At 37.9% G+C, this 15,099-nt stretch overlaps 1 long non-coding RNA gene across 1 annotated transcript in view; it reads left to right on the forward strand.

The window, feature by feature from the left end:
• Window positions 1–8,525: 8,525 nt before the first annotated feature.
• LOC122791822 overlaps window positions 8,526–15,099 on the forward strand; it is a 269,279-nt gene continuing 262,705 nt past the window's right edge. Inside the window, exon 1 of the long non-coding RNA XR_006363203.1 lies at window positions 8,526–8,675. This is a non-coding gene — a long non-coding RNA (uncharacterized LOC122791822). The remainder of the gene's footprint in view (window positions 8,676–15,099) is intronic.

Consider the following 15,099-nt stretch of genomic DNA (forward strand, 5'->3'; position numbering starts at 1 on the left):
AGATTTGTTAGCCTTCTAACATCAAACACTACTGGAATCTATAGTCAGAAAGTGGCTGTGCAATCAACTAATTTTAACCAGATATCTGTTACCTGTACCAGTAGGGCTATAGCTCAAGTAAGTCTAGAGACATTTATAACTTATTTATCAGGGGTAATGTGACATTGGTCAGGGACTGAGGTGTTACTGCTAGATGTTATTTATTCAGACCTTAAACTACTGTTAGACCTAAATTTCTTGTCACCGTTGATAAGATGGATTGAAGAATGATTAAACAAGAAAACCTGGAGATCAAAAATTGGAAGCTACTTCAGTTCAGAAAAACATCTAAAACAAGGAATACCTCAGGACTCTATATAAGATCCACCATACCTTATCAGTGTGTGTGTGTGTGTGCGCGCGCGCGCGTGTGTGTGTGTGTGTGTGTGTGTGTGTGTGTGTGTGTGTGTGTGTGTATATATATATATATATATATATATATATATATATATATATATATATATATATATATATATATATATATATATGGGTCTAGGTTAGAACGTCGACAGATGGGAAGACCGACAGCGAAATCACCGACGCGAGAAGATCGACGGATGAAAACACCGACGCGGAGAACACCGAGATGGGGAAAGGATGTGTAAGTATGCGGTAGTGACGGACATTAGGGTGCGAGTAAGGTAAGTGTGCGATGTTGGCGGTCTGTAGGGGTAGGGGTGGGTTAAGTGAGTTAGGGTTAGGGCGCGAGTTAGGTAAGGGTGCAGTAGTGAATGTTTTGGGTTAGGGGCGGGTTAAGTGAGTTAGGGTTAGGGCGCGAGTTAGGTAAGGGTGCAGTAGTGAATGTTTTGGGTTAGAGGTGGGTTAAGTGAGTTAGGGTCAGGGAGCGGGTTCGGTTAGTGTGCGATAGTGACGGACCTTAGGGTTAGGGTCTTGGTTAGGGTAGTGGATAGTTGTGTATGTAAGGTTTAGTGTTTGTTTGTTAGGATTTAGGTGTGCTTGTGTTGTGTGTGTGGTTTTTGGTCAGGGAATTTGTTTTGTTTATTGGTTGTTGGATGCTGTGTTGAGTGTGTGTGGTGTCGTGTTTGTGAGCTGTCGATGATGTGGTGTCGGTGATGTCGTTGTCGATGTTGTGTGCTGTCGGTGTTATAACCTAGAACCATATATATATATATATATATGTATATATATATATATATATATATATATATATATATATATATATATATATATATGGTTCTGGGTCTACTTCTACTTACTGAAATCTCACTTTGTCAAACTTCATAATGATGAGACAAAGTTGCCGAAGATGTAGTTTCACAAATGTCAAGGGGCATAATTGGATTTTATCCTTATTGTTCTTGGGGGGGGGACAAAAATGTTTAGGATATTGAGGAAGGTTTAGTTAAAGTATTCTACTACAGTATCTAAAGTGAGATTTTTGAGTGGTTCCCAGATGCATTTTTTTAAACTAGTTATGTAGTCTTGGAGGATACATTTTTTCTTATCTAGGATTTCATGGTAGGTGGTAAGTTTTTGTGGATTTATTCAGTGTCAGACAATGTAAGTTGGAATATGGTCACTGAGGCTATCTGGGAGACAGCCAGAGTGTAGGGATAAATGTGGCCTGTTTGTAAGGATCCAGTCCAGGACTGAATGTTTGTTTGATGTTTTGTCTACTCTAGCAAAGTTTGGATTGTTTCTGAGAAACAATGTAGGTTAATGTGGTTAGTGGAATTTTCAGAGCTACAGAAGAGTCAGTCCACATTAAAGTCACCCATTATAATTGTTTCGTGATGGAGGGATGTTGCTATCCAATTTAGGATGTGTGCTAGAGTAGTCAGATTGTTCCCAGGTGGAATGTAGGCTCCCACTATGTTCAAATGTTTCTTTGGATTAATTGTTAGTTTAGTAAACATTATTTTGGTGTTGTTTTGGGATGGCTAGGGCTAAAGTTTCTAAATTGGGATTGTTTTTGTATAGAAAGGTGATACCACCATCTCTTTTCTGTTGACTGTCTAGCCTATGTATATTATATCCTTGGGGAAGTATTTCATTGAGACATGTCTGGTTTTAGCCTGTTTGTTGTTATAAGGGCTATATATGGAGTATATAGAGCAAGGGTGGCATGCAAACCTTGAATTTTGTTCATGATGTTTCTGAGACTTATATTGAGTAGTAGTAAGTCAGTACCTTTTCTGAGAAGAGTTAATAGGTGTTGGTGCTAGGATGTGGTGTAATGATCTATACAGGTTGGATTGGTTTCGGGGCCAGGGTTGGGGTGAATATCCCAACTAAGTATGAGCTGTAATGTATTGTGAACTATAACTTTTAAGTATTTTGATATAAATCTACCGTATTTTTGTGTAACATTAGGATAAAATTGTTGTGTGAGTAAGGCAAATGGTACATGGTTTATGTTTGTGGGATTATAGATGGTTGGTGCTGATATTAAATTTGTTTGATTTAATTGTAGTGGGTATGAGAAGGGTTTAGTGTACATAGATTGTGTGTTAAGTTCTCTGTGATAAAAGATTATGTGAGCTGTAATAGATAGAAATAGCATAATTGATGAGTATAAAGTTATCATATAGCTTACGACTCATGTTTCTGATCTCTCTAAGTTAAAGTAATAATGTTATGGGTGGGTAGGAATAATTGTTAATTGTAACTGAGTTTTGATATGCAGAGGATTGGATTTAAAACTATTATTGTGTCTGGTTATGACTTATTACATTAAAAGATGTAAGCATCAGGTAATTAAGTAAGAAGACTGTGATATGTGGGAGTTAGTATGATACAATGTAATTGGATAACTGGAATGATATAAATATTGAGTTTTCTTTGCTGTGATTGGATTGCTTTATTTAGGGGGAGTGGCTATTTGGATATAAGTTTAGGCATAGTGGAGGTGGGTTGGAAATGGGGATAGGGTAGGGGAGCGGAGAGAACCCAAGTGAAATGAGGGCAAACAGATCAGGCAGGGCAAGTCAGTGTGCTTGGGACCAGAAAAAACAATCAATCAAGAAAATGGTTTGGGTTGAAGGTAGGTAGGAAGTTAAAGGAACTGTAGTCCCTTGGTAATTTTTAGTTTTAAAGGAAGTAGTTTTTAATCTTTGTAAACAACACTCTGGGGAAATTGTAACATACTGCAGTAATCACAAAATAGCTATAGGGTATTTTTTCTTAATATTATACACTAGCAACAGTTATAAGGAGAAAAACTACAGCTTTAGGAAATTAAGCTTACTACTTTGTCCAACAACAACTAAGAGAAGAAAAAAATGCAGCTATATGTAATTTTGATTACTGTTTTATCCATAAACAACTAAGGAGAGAAAATTTCACATAGAGTTTATTTATCAGATTTGGGTCATGTAAATAAATCAGATGCTGCTTGAATATCTTCCCTGGTGGTGTGCTTTTCAAATACCCTAATAACAAACCAGTTAAATTAACAGAGTCCCGACTGTGACCTACATCGATTTTTTGATGCTGCAAGTTTCTTTCTTCCACCATTTTTGTAGAGAACAACTCTCAAACTCTCAGGGTATCTGAGAAGGAGAAATAAATGTTTCCAAATGTTTAAGAGAAGGATGATGTTTATTTTATTTGTTTATTTACAGTTTGTTTAAATGAACTGATATTCTGACTCTTTTCAGTCACTACCATGGTACAATATTGTACAAGAGAAAAACAAGAAGATACATATGTCTATAAGTGGCTTTTGGAGATACAAAAATGAAAGCATACATGAGTACCATTGCTGGGGGATAATTACATAGAAAAGTACAGGTTAATCTGCATGATATATGAAGGAACTGGAGGTAAAAATTGAAGATGGAAGCTTCCTCTCAAATAAGTTGTGTTTGAACAAAGGAACCAGGCAGGGATGTCCATTTGTCCTTTGTTATTTGCTTTATATTTAGAGTCATTTGCAAATAAAATATGGCACTTAGAAATTCAATAGAATATAATTGGTATGGTAATCAAGAAAAGGTGGATTTATTTACAGATGATATTATTTCGTACTTGAAAAATCTAGAGACTCTTCCGAGTCTTTTCAAGATATAAAATTAATGAGGATAAAACAAAAGCTATATCCATAAATCATGTACCCACAAACAAACTGGTTCCGCAATGCCCATATTTATGGGGCAAAATAAAAGTAAGTATTTAGGAGTATGGCTTAAAATGCTTTTCTTAAGGTAGCTAAGAATATATGAGAAGAGATTTAACAAAAGGTAATATTAAAAAATGAGAAACTGGAAGCTGGTGTTTATGGATATGGATAGTAAGATATAAGCAGTGAAAACGATTTTACTGCCTTTAGTTTTATATACAGGCCAATCTTATTTTATCAATCAGAAAAGAAGTTGAAGACAATAATTAATAAAGAGTTGAAGAAATTTGTCTGGTAGGGAAAGTGGGTAATAGTTAAATGGGATAAGTTGATCCTCCTAATAGAACAAGGTGGTTTAGGATTACCTGAGTTGAAGGGATATTTTAGAGGTATGCAGTTAAGGATCATATACATAACACAAACAGAAGGTTATAATTTAAAGTGGAAATGGATGATGATAAAGCAGGGGATGAGTTAACAAATAAAGAAAGGGGTGGTTGGATGCAGATCCTTGAGGAATAATAATAACAACCATACAGAAAATTATATTCATAAAGCTGCTGAAAGAATTCTAAGGACTTATCCAACATGGGAGTGGAGAAATGAGATTTTGCCAATAGGCAAAAGAAAATAAGTAAAAAGGGGTTGGCATTTACTGGTGAAAACAGGGAAAGGAATCAAGGTATTTGGAGCAAATAACTAGAGAGGGAAAAGTAATACACTGTGATGAGGCCAAGAAAAAGTTTGGACTGCAGGTTAGAGACAGCCTTCCATATCAAGGACTGATATCAGATTACAGGTAAAGAGAAATGGTGGGGGATTCCTAAGTGAAAGACCTACTCTGATAGAGTTTTTAGCTTGAATCAAGAACAGAAGCTGCTGTTAAAAAAAGACAATTAGTAGGGCACATAAACACCTAAAATGCATGATACAAAAAGAATCATTCAAAGGAGGTTAGAAAAGATTGGGATGACAGACTTAGAAACAATCATAAAGGAACAATGAGAGGATATATGTAGATGTAACAGGGAACATGTTTTTTGGGAATGTAATGAGTTGGCAGATTTAAAAATTCCAAAATACTCTGTCAGAAATAAGATGTGAGCAAATTGCTGTAACTAAGAAAATAATTATTTTGAGCTGGGACACAGGATCTGAATTCCCTTCCCTAGACATAGTAAGGTGTTATTAAGTTTAATTCTAATTGACTGTCAAGAAAGGAATTACCAGAAAATGGAAATCAAAATCTAAACCAATTGTATTTGAAGTAGTGTATACTGTAAAAAAAAAAAAAAAAAAAAAAGAATAACAGAACTGGAAGTGGAATCTTTAGAAAGGGAAAGGAGCAAATTACATAGAAACACATAAAATTTGAGAACGGCACATGCAGAATAATGTTCAGAAGGAGTGAAGTTTAAGGTAAGTTCTGACCCATACAACTTTTTGGATATGTTTTTTGTGGGATTGAACATTGTAATTATAATCCCTGCACTTTATTTTCTCCTTTCATCAATTTACTGCTGAACCTCCTTAAAAGCAAGAAAACAGAACCATGAAATGTAGCCAATCTCAGCTGAGAATTCAAAGTTAATCAAGCATTTATAACTTGTTTATAACTTGATACCTCATTGAAAAAAAATGATAAAAGTGCAAATATAAAAATAATTTATATATATATATATATATATATATATATATATATATATATATATATATATATATACACACACACACACACACACACACACACACACACACACACAATAGATATGTATCAATTTCTAAGGAAGTTATAAGTGCTTGATTACTTTGACATCTCAAGTAAGACTGGCTACATTTTGTTCTTTTTCCTTGGTTTTAAGGAGGCTCAAATAGCAATTCGGAAGCTGAAGAAGAAACATTATTTTCCATGTGGATTAATGTTTTTCCTTCAGGGTGGCAGGTATCTTACTCACTAGGGCTGGGAAACCTTTGCACCTTACTTAGGGTTGCCACCTTTTCAGATGCCTAAAATTTGACTTTTGTGTGGAAATATGAGATTTTGTATGACACACCATACTCACAACCATTTTAGGGGACATAACTTAGTTTTGCCAAAATAAAAGCTTAATCTTAGAGCATGTATGTTGTTTATGCTGTTTCATATAATATTTATGTGTTTCAGATGCAAAATAATTGTTTTATGTAAATATTGAAAGAAAACTTAGGGAATATTTTTGTTTAAAATCGGAGGACATTCATACCTCTCAAGTGTACCTCATTACAAGGAACATACCTCATTTGGGGTCTTAAAAAGTTCATGTTTCTTGAAGTTCCACATTGAAAGCATCTGTCACATATTCAGTCTTAGGAATTTTTTAACTGATATCCATGATAAATGAAGAAAACCCCACAGAAGCTGTACTGCCACAGAAACAGCCTACAATGAGAGAAGAAGAGGAGCCCACCTTAGAAGAAGTAAGAACAGCACTAAGGAAGATGATGTCAGGGAAAGCAGCAGGCTCAGATGAGGTCACAGCAGATATGATAAAGATGCTGGATGAGATAGGGGAGAAATGGCTCCTGAGGGTACCAATAGCAGTGTGAAGAGAAAGTTATATCCCAGATGACTGGAGAATAAGTATACTCGTGCCAGTGTACAAGAACAAAGGGGACATCCACAACTGTGGGCAGTACAGAGGCATCAAACTCCTATCGCATGGCATGAAAGTTCTGGAGAGGGTGATTGATAAACAAATACGCAGAGTAGTAGAATGCAAAATGGGAGATGAGCAGTTTGGATTCAGATCAGGATGCAACACAACTGATCTGATGTTTGTATTGAGACAGATACTTGAGAAGAAGCTAGAGATGAGGAGAGGGTCCAACCGGGCATACCTAGATTTGGAGAAAGCATATGACAAGGTCCCAAGAAAGCTGATCTGGGCAGTACTGCGGTGGTTTGAAGTCCAAGAAACATTGGTAGAATTAGTGCAGGCTATGCATAAGGACCCAATGACTCAAGTACGAACAGTGTTTGGCCTCACAGAGGGATTCCCAGTGGGTGTGGGTTTACATCAGGGTTCATCTCTGAGCCCACTGCTGTTCATATTGGTGATAGACTACATTAGCAAACAGGTTAGAAGGGATGGATCAACAAAGCTGTTGTATGCAGATGATGTGGCAGTACAGGCAGACTCTGAGCTAGAACTTCAGCAAAGGATAGGAGAATGGAATGCAAATCTGAAGGCACATGGGATGAAACTAAGCACAGATAAGACTGTGGTAATGGCAGCAAATTGGGGAAATCAGAAGAAGCTGAGAATAGAGATAGAAGGGAAGATAGTGGAACAGGTAAACATTTACAAGTATCTGGGAGGAATAGTTGAAGAGAAGGGTAGTCTTAATGAAGAGGTCAAAGCTAGAATCAGAGGGGCTGCAGCCAACTGGCATAAAGTATCAGGTGCAGTCTATGACAGAAGAATGGCAAAGAAGTTGAAAAGTAAGGTGTACAAGACAGTGGTGCAACCAGTACTACTGTATGGTACAGAAACCTGGGCAGTAAAGGCAGAACAGTTGAAGAGGCTAGAGGTGATGGAAATGAAGTGCCTGAGAAAGGTGACAAGATGCACAATGTGGGACAGACGAAGAAATGAGGACATAAGAGCAGAAGCTAAAGTAGCTCCAATTGTAGAAAAGATCAAAGAGAACAAATTATGGTGGTTTGGGCACATGTGTGAAAAAGCAGAAGACAATCTGGTGAGGAAGATTTGGGACAGACAGGAAGAAGGTCGTCTAGCAAAGAGGTGGATGGATTGTGTGAAAGATCTGCGACAGGCATGAGTGTGGCACTGAATCGAGAAAGTTGGCGACAGGTAACACGATATCCGAACCCCATGTAGAAAAATGGGAAAAAGGCGGCTGCTGATGATGATTCATGATAAATAGAAATTAATCATAAATTCATTAAAAGATGTTTTTTATAAGTAAAATCAGCATGTTTTAACCATCCTATGACTTTCCCAGATGAAGTTCTTAGTAAGCTATTAGTATGTGTTCCACATTTTGCCCATTTGTTCCACATTATGAGGGGCTAGTGTTCCTCATTTTGGAGACGGTATGTTGAGAGATATGAAGACAATTGACATTTTTTTCCGGGCAGAACTGCCGATATAGGGGCTGTTTTACAGGGACAGGTGGTAACTCTAATCAAAGCGAGGATCTGTTCTTCTATCTAGCAAATCTATGTGTGTGCGGCTGTACCCACACATTTAGAGTACAGACACAAACACAATCCACACAGCTATTGAACAAAATAACCTCTAACCCTTAAGGGTGCATACTGTGCACATGGTAACCCAAAAACATAGTCCAACCCAAACACCCGATTGGCTGATACTTCCGATAATGACGCCACCGACAGCTTCTAACAGTAAAGGGCAACTCATTACCAATAGGGATGAGCTTTGTATTTCTCCTTCTGCCGCTGTTAGGATTAGTTAGCCAATCGGGATCACTGTTGTTGCTCTTGTCACAAGAGGATTACAGCTACACGCGTGGAGACAACTGGCTATTGGTAGGTTTTGATGGACTCTGTATTCTGTGTCAGTAAGTGCTATTTTTGGTTTTCTAGAATCTTAATGGTGGAATTATAATAAGTAAGTTTTGAAAGGGACGGTCACTGTGTTGGCCGGCAGATGTTGCATTTGCACTTCTGGCCTTGGGGAAGATTCTCGATTAACTTCTGTCAGTGAAGTATTGAGGTTCGAGTTGATAAAACTTAGAGTTTAATAGTACCCTTCACAGTATGCTCCGCAGTAGTTGTGTTTCTGTTGCAGTGGGTGTGGTATTTTTGATAATCAGACCCAAGGAGTGTAAGTTTGGGGAAGTTCGGAGGTAACACGAGTCACACATTTTATGGTCAAACTTTATGTTCAAGTTTTGCATTTTGTTACTGTAACGAGCATAAGTCGTTCACCTCATGGTTCTTAGCTGGAGATTGATTTACTGAGGAGAGTATCACTGTTTTGATTAACGGGTCGTTTGCAGAGTAAGGCTTGCAATAACTTGCAAAGATCAATGCTGTGTGTAGCATGCAACTGACGTTTTAAAAGTTTCAGCGTTTAGGATACGGTAGCAGTAATAATTTTTGCTAGCTTTAACAAAGTTTGTGGTGTTTTATAAGGTAATGAGTACGACTTCCGGATCAAGTGTCCGGCGTGTTAGTGCTGCTGTGGGCGTCATTTGTAGCAGTGACCTTCCCACACGAATATTAATAGTAATTTCATAGATATGCTTGATGTGGGAGACTGTCAGATGCTGTAGTATGGTACATGTCAGTATGAAGGTTTCGAGATGCTTGGATTTTGTGATTAGGGGTGTGTGGCAGGGGAAGGGGGCTTTAGGTTAAATTGTGTATATTGTTACTTTCAGTATGGTTATAGACTTGTTAAGAAGTGGTTTTGTTCTTTGTCAATTGGTGTTTTGTAGGTTTGTAGTAATTCTCTTTTGGGGACTGTCTAGTTACTGGGATTGCTGTGGTTCATAGGTTGCAAATGAAGAGGGGTTCTTTGTTTCCCACGAGCACTATTTTGGGAGTTATAGTTGAAAGTTTGTAGGTACAATTTTATTTACTAATATCCTGTCTTCTTGCGTAGTCTGCATTCTTGATGTCGCAAGACTGCACTGTTATTGACAAGAGTATTTATTGTTTGTTTGACCAGATTTTCTGCTGGAGGGGACCTGAGAATTTAAGTTACATAAGTTCATGGGTCTCGTTTTTATGTACATAATAGGCGTTCGGTCTACATATGTAAGCCTATTTATTTAAAGAGGTCCGAATCAAACCGTATACCTTTGCCCAGATTTTCTGCTGGAGGGGACCTGAGAATTTAAGTTACATAAGTTCATGGGTCTCGTTTTTATGTACATAATAGGCGTTCGGTCTACATATGTAAGCCTATTTATTTAAAGAGGTCCGAATCAAACCGTATACCTTTGCCTTAATCATTGCACCACCCCCACTTAAAATATATCCTTTTTAAGGTTGTCTTGTGGCCAGTACCTGGTTAAGTAACTTGCTGAAGGTCACACAGTGAGCAAATGAAGGAAATAGAAAATGCAACTCACAGCCCTAACTTCTGCATCAACCCCCAAATCCAAAAACTTGAGTGGGTTTTGAACCTGCAGTTGCACAGCTTCCCACACTACTGCTCTGATGATTAAATTGTTGAGAAACTCTTCATATGTACAAGATGCAAGTGCTAGACAAGGTAGTATTTAGTAGAATTAACTGTCTTGATGTAGGAGAAAAATCAACAAAAATAGTGTTAGTTGAATGAAACACATGTGCAGTGTATCAAATCAAAGCAGTGCTACTGTCTGTGTCTCACAGGGTCTATTTGGTAGTGACTACAAGCAAACAGAATGTATAAAGCAGAATACAGACCATATGATAACTTAATAATACTGCCTAGTTTTTGATCTTGCATTATGTAGCAGTCGTGATTTGATGGGGGAGGTGATAGTGTTGAGTATGCATGCATGGGGCAGAGAAGGAGAGCCTGATGATAGGAGGTAAAATAAAGTTGTGGGGACAAAAATTATGTGGGAGTTTCCACATTTGCACAGTCACGTCTAAGTAATTTAAAACATTTTCCAGTGTTGCGGCATGTATAGAAGAGGGATGCTAGGTGCAGCAAGTTTCTTGTGCTGCTTATGCAGAATGTCTCCTTTTTCACTTAAGGTAAACTAGATTGCCAAGTTGATGAACAAGGTTTATTGTCAAATAAGATTTATGTTTTTGCTGTACTTCATAATGAAGAAAGCACATTTTTCTCTCTCATACTTTATTTCTCCTCTTATAGAATTATGTCTCCTACTTCATTAGTTAAAGAATAAAATGGCAGTTTCTTTCCCTTTGTGGCATTTCTTTCTTGTTTGGTTCCTTACTGCTTACCTTGTAGGAGCTGAATTTAATTTCATGATTCTGTTAAATGTTTTTCTTTCTGTTGCATAATTTTTACCCATCACATATGAATGTTTCTTTTTCAACTTCTTGTGTGTACTTTTATTTGTATTTTTTTTTTGTTGCTTTTTCTCACTAGTGACTATAAAGTTGTTCAGCATCTAAAGAATTTACAGTTACGCTGTTAAATATAGGTCTGTGCTTTCCCTACTAAGAGCAACTGTTAACTTTGCTTAGTTTTGAGTGTTGTGTACCTCCAAAGTAATGCATAATTTAATTTGAGCATTTGGGTATAGGTAGAAAATTAATGTCCTGGTTGTAAATAGTACAAAGAGAAGGTGCAGTAAGTCACTGTTACGAAGCACACAAGCACTTCATGTAAAGCTCTGCATGAAGTAAGACAGTTGACCGGGTAATTACTTTTACTGTGACTATATATTTGCGCAAGAGCCAAGGGTGTTTTTAAAATTTTGTATTTGCTGGTTGCATTTCTAAGGATGCTTTGACCTACCTTGTACTCGAGATTCCTGAATACATTGTTTAATTTACTGTGAAACTGCTGCAAAAAGAAAATACAAATAAGACTAAGTGAACAGTTAAGCTGGCAGTATGAGACAAGTGATGTTTCTGATCTGTATTGCCATTACAATTGATGGATCAGCTGAGGTTTTCTAAGACAGGAAATGTCATACTTGTATACATACATTTTTTATACAACTTCACAACTAATAAACTCTCTAGTACCAGGCCCTCAAAACACTTCTCCTCCTGTACTACTTTTGATTAGATTCTCGTTTCCCACCTCCAATACAGCGACATCCTACCTGACACTCTTGGTGATCATTCTTCCCTCTCTTGCTCGTAACCTTCCCTCCTTCTTAGAATTATCTCACACTTACATCTCCTCCCACTCTCTCAAACAATTCAACACTGAAACCTTCTTCAGCTCTCTAATACACCCAAACTGGAGTCCTCTAAAAACCCTCTTCCTAGATAATGCAGTAGCTTACTTAATACTACATTCTTTGACTTGTTAAATATCCTTGCTCCCTCCAGAGCCAAAAGAATTAAAAGTAAATCTGTCCCATGGTTAAGCAAAGAAATTACAGCCATTACGCATTTCCGTGACACAAAGCCTGCAAACATTACCAGAAAAATAAAACCCATACCACCCTGACTTGAATATAAGCTACTACGCAACAAAGTAAAAAAAAAAAAAAACATATCGCAGCCGACTGCAAGTCGTATTTCTTCATCCTTCAAAATAACCACAAGACCAACCCCAAAAAATTCTGGAATGGCATCTCCACCCTCCTCAATCCTGGCAAAAGACAGTCCCTGCCCTGACCCAAATGTCCCAGACCTCTTCTTAGCCACCCAATTTAACTCCTTTATTGATTCTATAGCCTTACTACTTCCTTCCCCAACAAAGCTTCGGTTCCACTTCCTCCTATCTTTCCCTCCCCTAATGCTACCATCTTCACCATAAAAATACTTCAGAAACTGAAAATATGGTCAAATGCTCCTGATGACCTTCCTTTCCACTTCCTCAAAATTGCTGCTGATGCCATCTTCTTTCCCGTCCCCGTCTCCATTCTAATAAACTGCTCAATGCAAGAAAACTATGTACCCCTACTATGGAAAAAGGTCTGTATCATTCCCCTTCACAAAGGAGGTAATAACATTCCCAATCACCATCTTATCCCCTATTTCAAAAGTTCTAGAAGTGTATCCACTTTCAGCTTCTATCCTACTTCACAGACAGCCACCTACTTACCCCCACACAATATGGTTTTATACCTGACCACAGTACCACAACCGCTCACCTCTTCTTCCTCGAAACCATCAACAAAGCCCAGAATTCTGGCTGTCTAGTGTCCACCCTGCTTCTGGACTTATCCAAGGCCTTTGACACTATCTCCCATAACCTTCTCCTGTCTAAATTCTCTAATCTAAACCTATCCCACTCTTCTGTCAACTGGTTTTCCAGTGACCTCTCTGACAGACCACAAGCTGTCAAATGGAAAAAAAAAGCCACCTCCTCCTTTCTTAATACACCTACAGCGTACCCCAGGGTTCCATATTGGGTCCCCTACTGGTCACCATTTTCATAAATGACTTCCACCAGAACATTACTAGTGTTAAACTGATTCAATACGCAGATGACTCTGCAATCATCTGCTCTGCCACTTCCACCTTCGCTCTTAAAACTAACTCAGGATGCTTTCTTTTGTACCGATTGTTTGATAAAACAATCCCCTATCCTGCAACACATCAAAAACTAAAAATATTTTCCCCTTCAAAAAGTACCATTATAGATGAGAACTCATTCTCCATTACTAGCCAAAACAATACTTCTGTCGAGGTAGCCTCCCACGCAAAGCTTCTAGGAGTCCTTATTGATTAACAGTTAAAATTCCATTCCCACCTACTAACTAATATAAGGAAAGCCCACCAGAAACTAGCCATGCTATCGCCATAACTGATATCACTCCCACTACTAAACTTGTACTTTCCAACACCTACCTCATTCCTTCTCTCCTATATGGTGCCCCACTTCTTTCCAGCCTTTTGTTTTCTCTAAAAACAAAGCTATCCTCCTGTTATAACAACATTTCTAAGTTTGCTACCAGCTTTAAATCCTCCTCCCCCTCTGCAATGCCCTTCACAAACTAAATTGGCTCAAACTTCCCAACCATCTTGCCTATATTCAACTTACTCATGCCCATAAACTCATCTTTAATCCCCCCATTTGTCCCTCCCTCCCTTGCCTACTCCTTTAAAATGCACCTGCCCAACAGACTTCTAAGATCCAATAACCAGAATTTGCTTGAACCTTGCAAGCCTGCTCATCCTCCAGGCAAACACCCACTCTCCTTTTTCCCCTAGCGTGCCTCTGGAAATCCCTGCCACCTGTTATTCATATTACAGACAACCACTCTAACTTTAAGACCCTACATCATTTCTATCTCAAAACCCCACTTCACACTCCTTAACTTCTCTCTTCTCTTCATCATACTGAGCTTCTCTGACTACTACCATCTTCATTTCTGTCATTTACTCCTGCTCTTGCTCTATTTTATTTCTTTTTCTTATTGTCCCACCCTTCTTAACAATTAACACCTCTTATCCCCATCCTACTTTTAACTCTGTAAGATTTCATGTAAAACTGTAATGCCTACTCTGTGTTTGACATTCTAACAAATTTAACAGGAATATGCACCAGTGGCTTTTTCTTATTTTAATTTGCCTATTTATGTGTGCAGGAATATGCACCAGTGGCTTTTTCTTATTTTAATTTGCCTATTTATGTGTGTAATTTTTCTAACTGAATTTTCACTGCAGTCATAAATTTTCTATCAAGTTATGTAATACTATTGTTCAATAGTATTACATAAATGGAAATGCATTGTATTCATATTATATTGCTGTTCATGGAGCTTTTCTCCTTGGGACTCCATTGAAAACGGGCTCTTCTTGGCCCAATGGACTATCCAGGTAAACAAACTGTAAAAATAAATAATACTGTCATTGACTGACTGAGGGAAGTAAGGTGGGGAAGAAATGCTAAAAGGCAGAAATTCTTCAAATTGTACTTTTTTAAAAGGGCTTTTTATCTTGGCTATTTGGTTTCACTTTACTGTGACATTTTTTAAAGAACGTTGAGCTGATGGCATTCGGGGTAGAAAAAAATAAAATTGGTAATTAGTAGTTTGTGCTGCTGGCAGGTTTGGACCACGTTTGACTATACCTTGATAGTCCAAAGGGCATACCACGATCCTCCCTAACCATTACTCGAGAATGGGTTTATCTGTGCACTTTCCAAGGCCAAAGACATTGCATCGATGTGCCCCAGTAACATCCTGAGAGGTTTAATAAATAGCATGAAACATGATATCTCTAGTCCACTTGAATCTCTTTTCAAGTGGAATCTTCAGTCAGGTTTTGGGCCGGATGAATGGAAGATTTCTACAGTCATTCCCCTGCGCAAAGGAGATCCAACCAGTGAAATGGGTAACTACAGATCTGTAAG

The sequence above is a fragment of the Protopterus annectens genome, chromosome 17.part0 (genome assembly GCF_019279795.1).
Source record: "Protopterus annectens isolate FY-2018-M chromosome 17.part0, PAN1.0, whole genome shotgun sequence".
NCBI classification, from domain to species: domain Eukaryota; kingdom Metazoa; phylum Chordata; order Ceratodontiformes; family Protopteridae; genus Protopterus; species Protopterus annectens.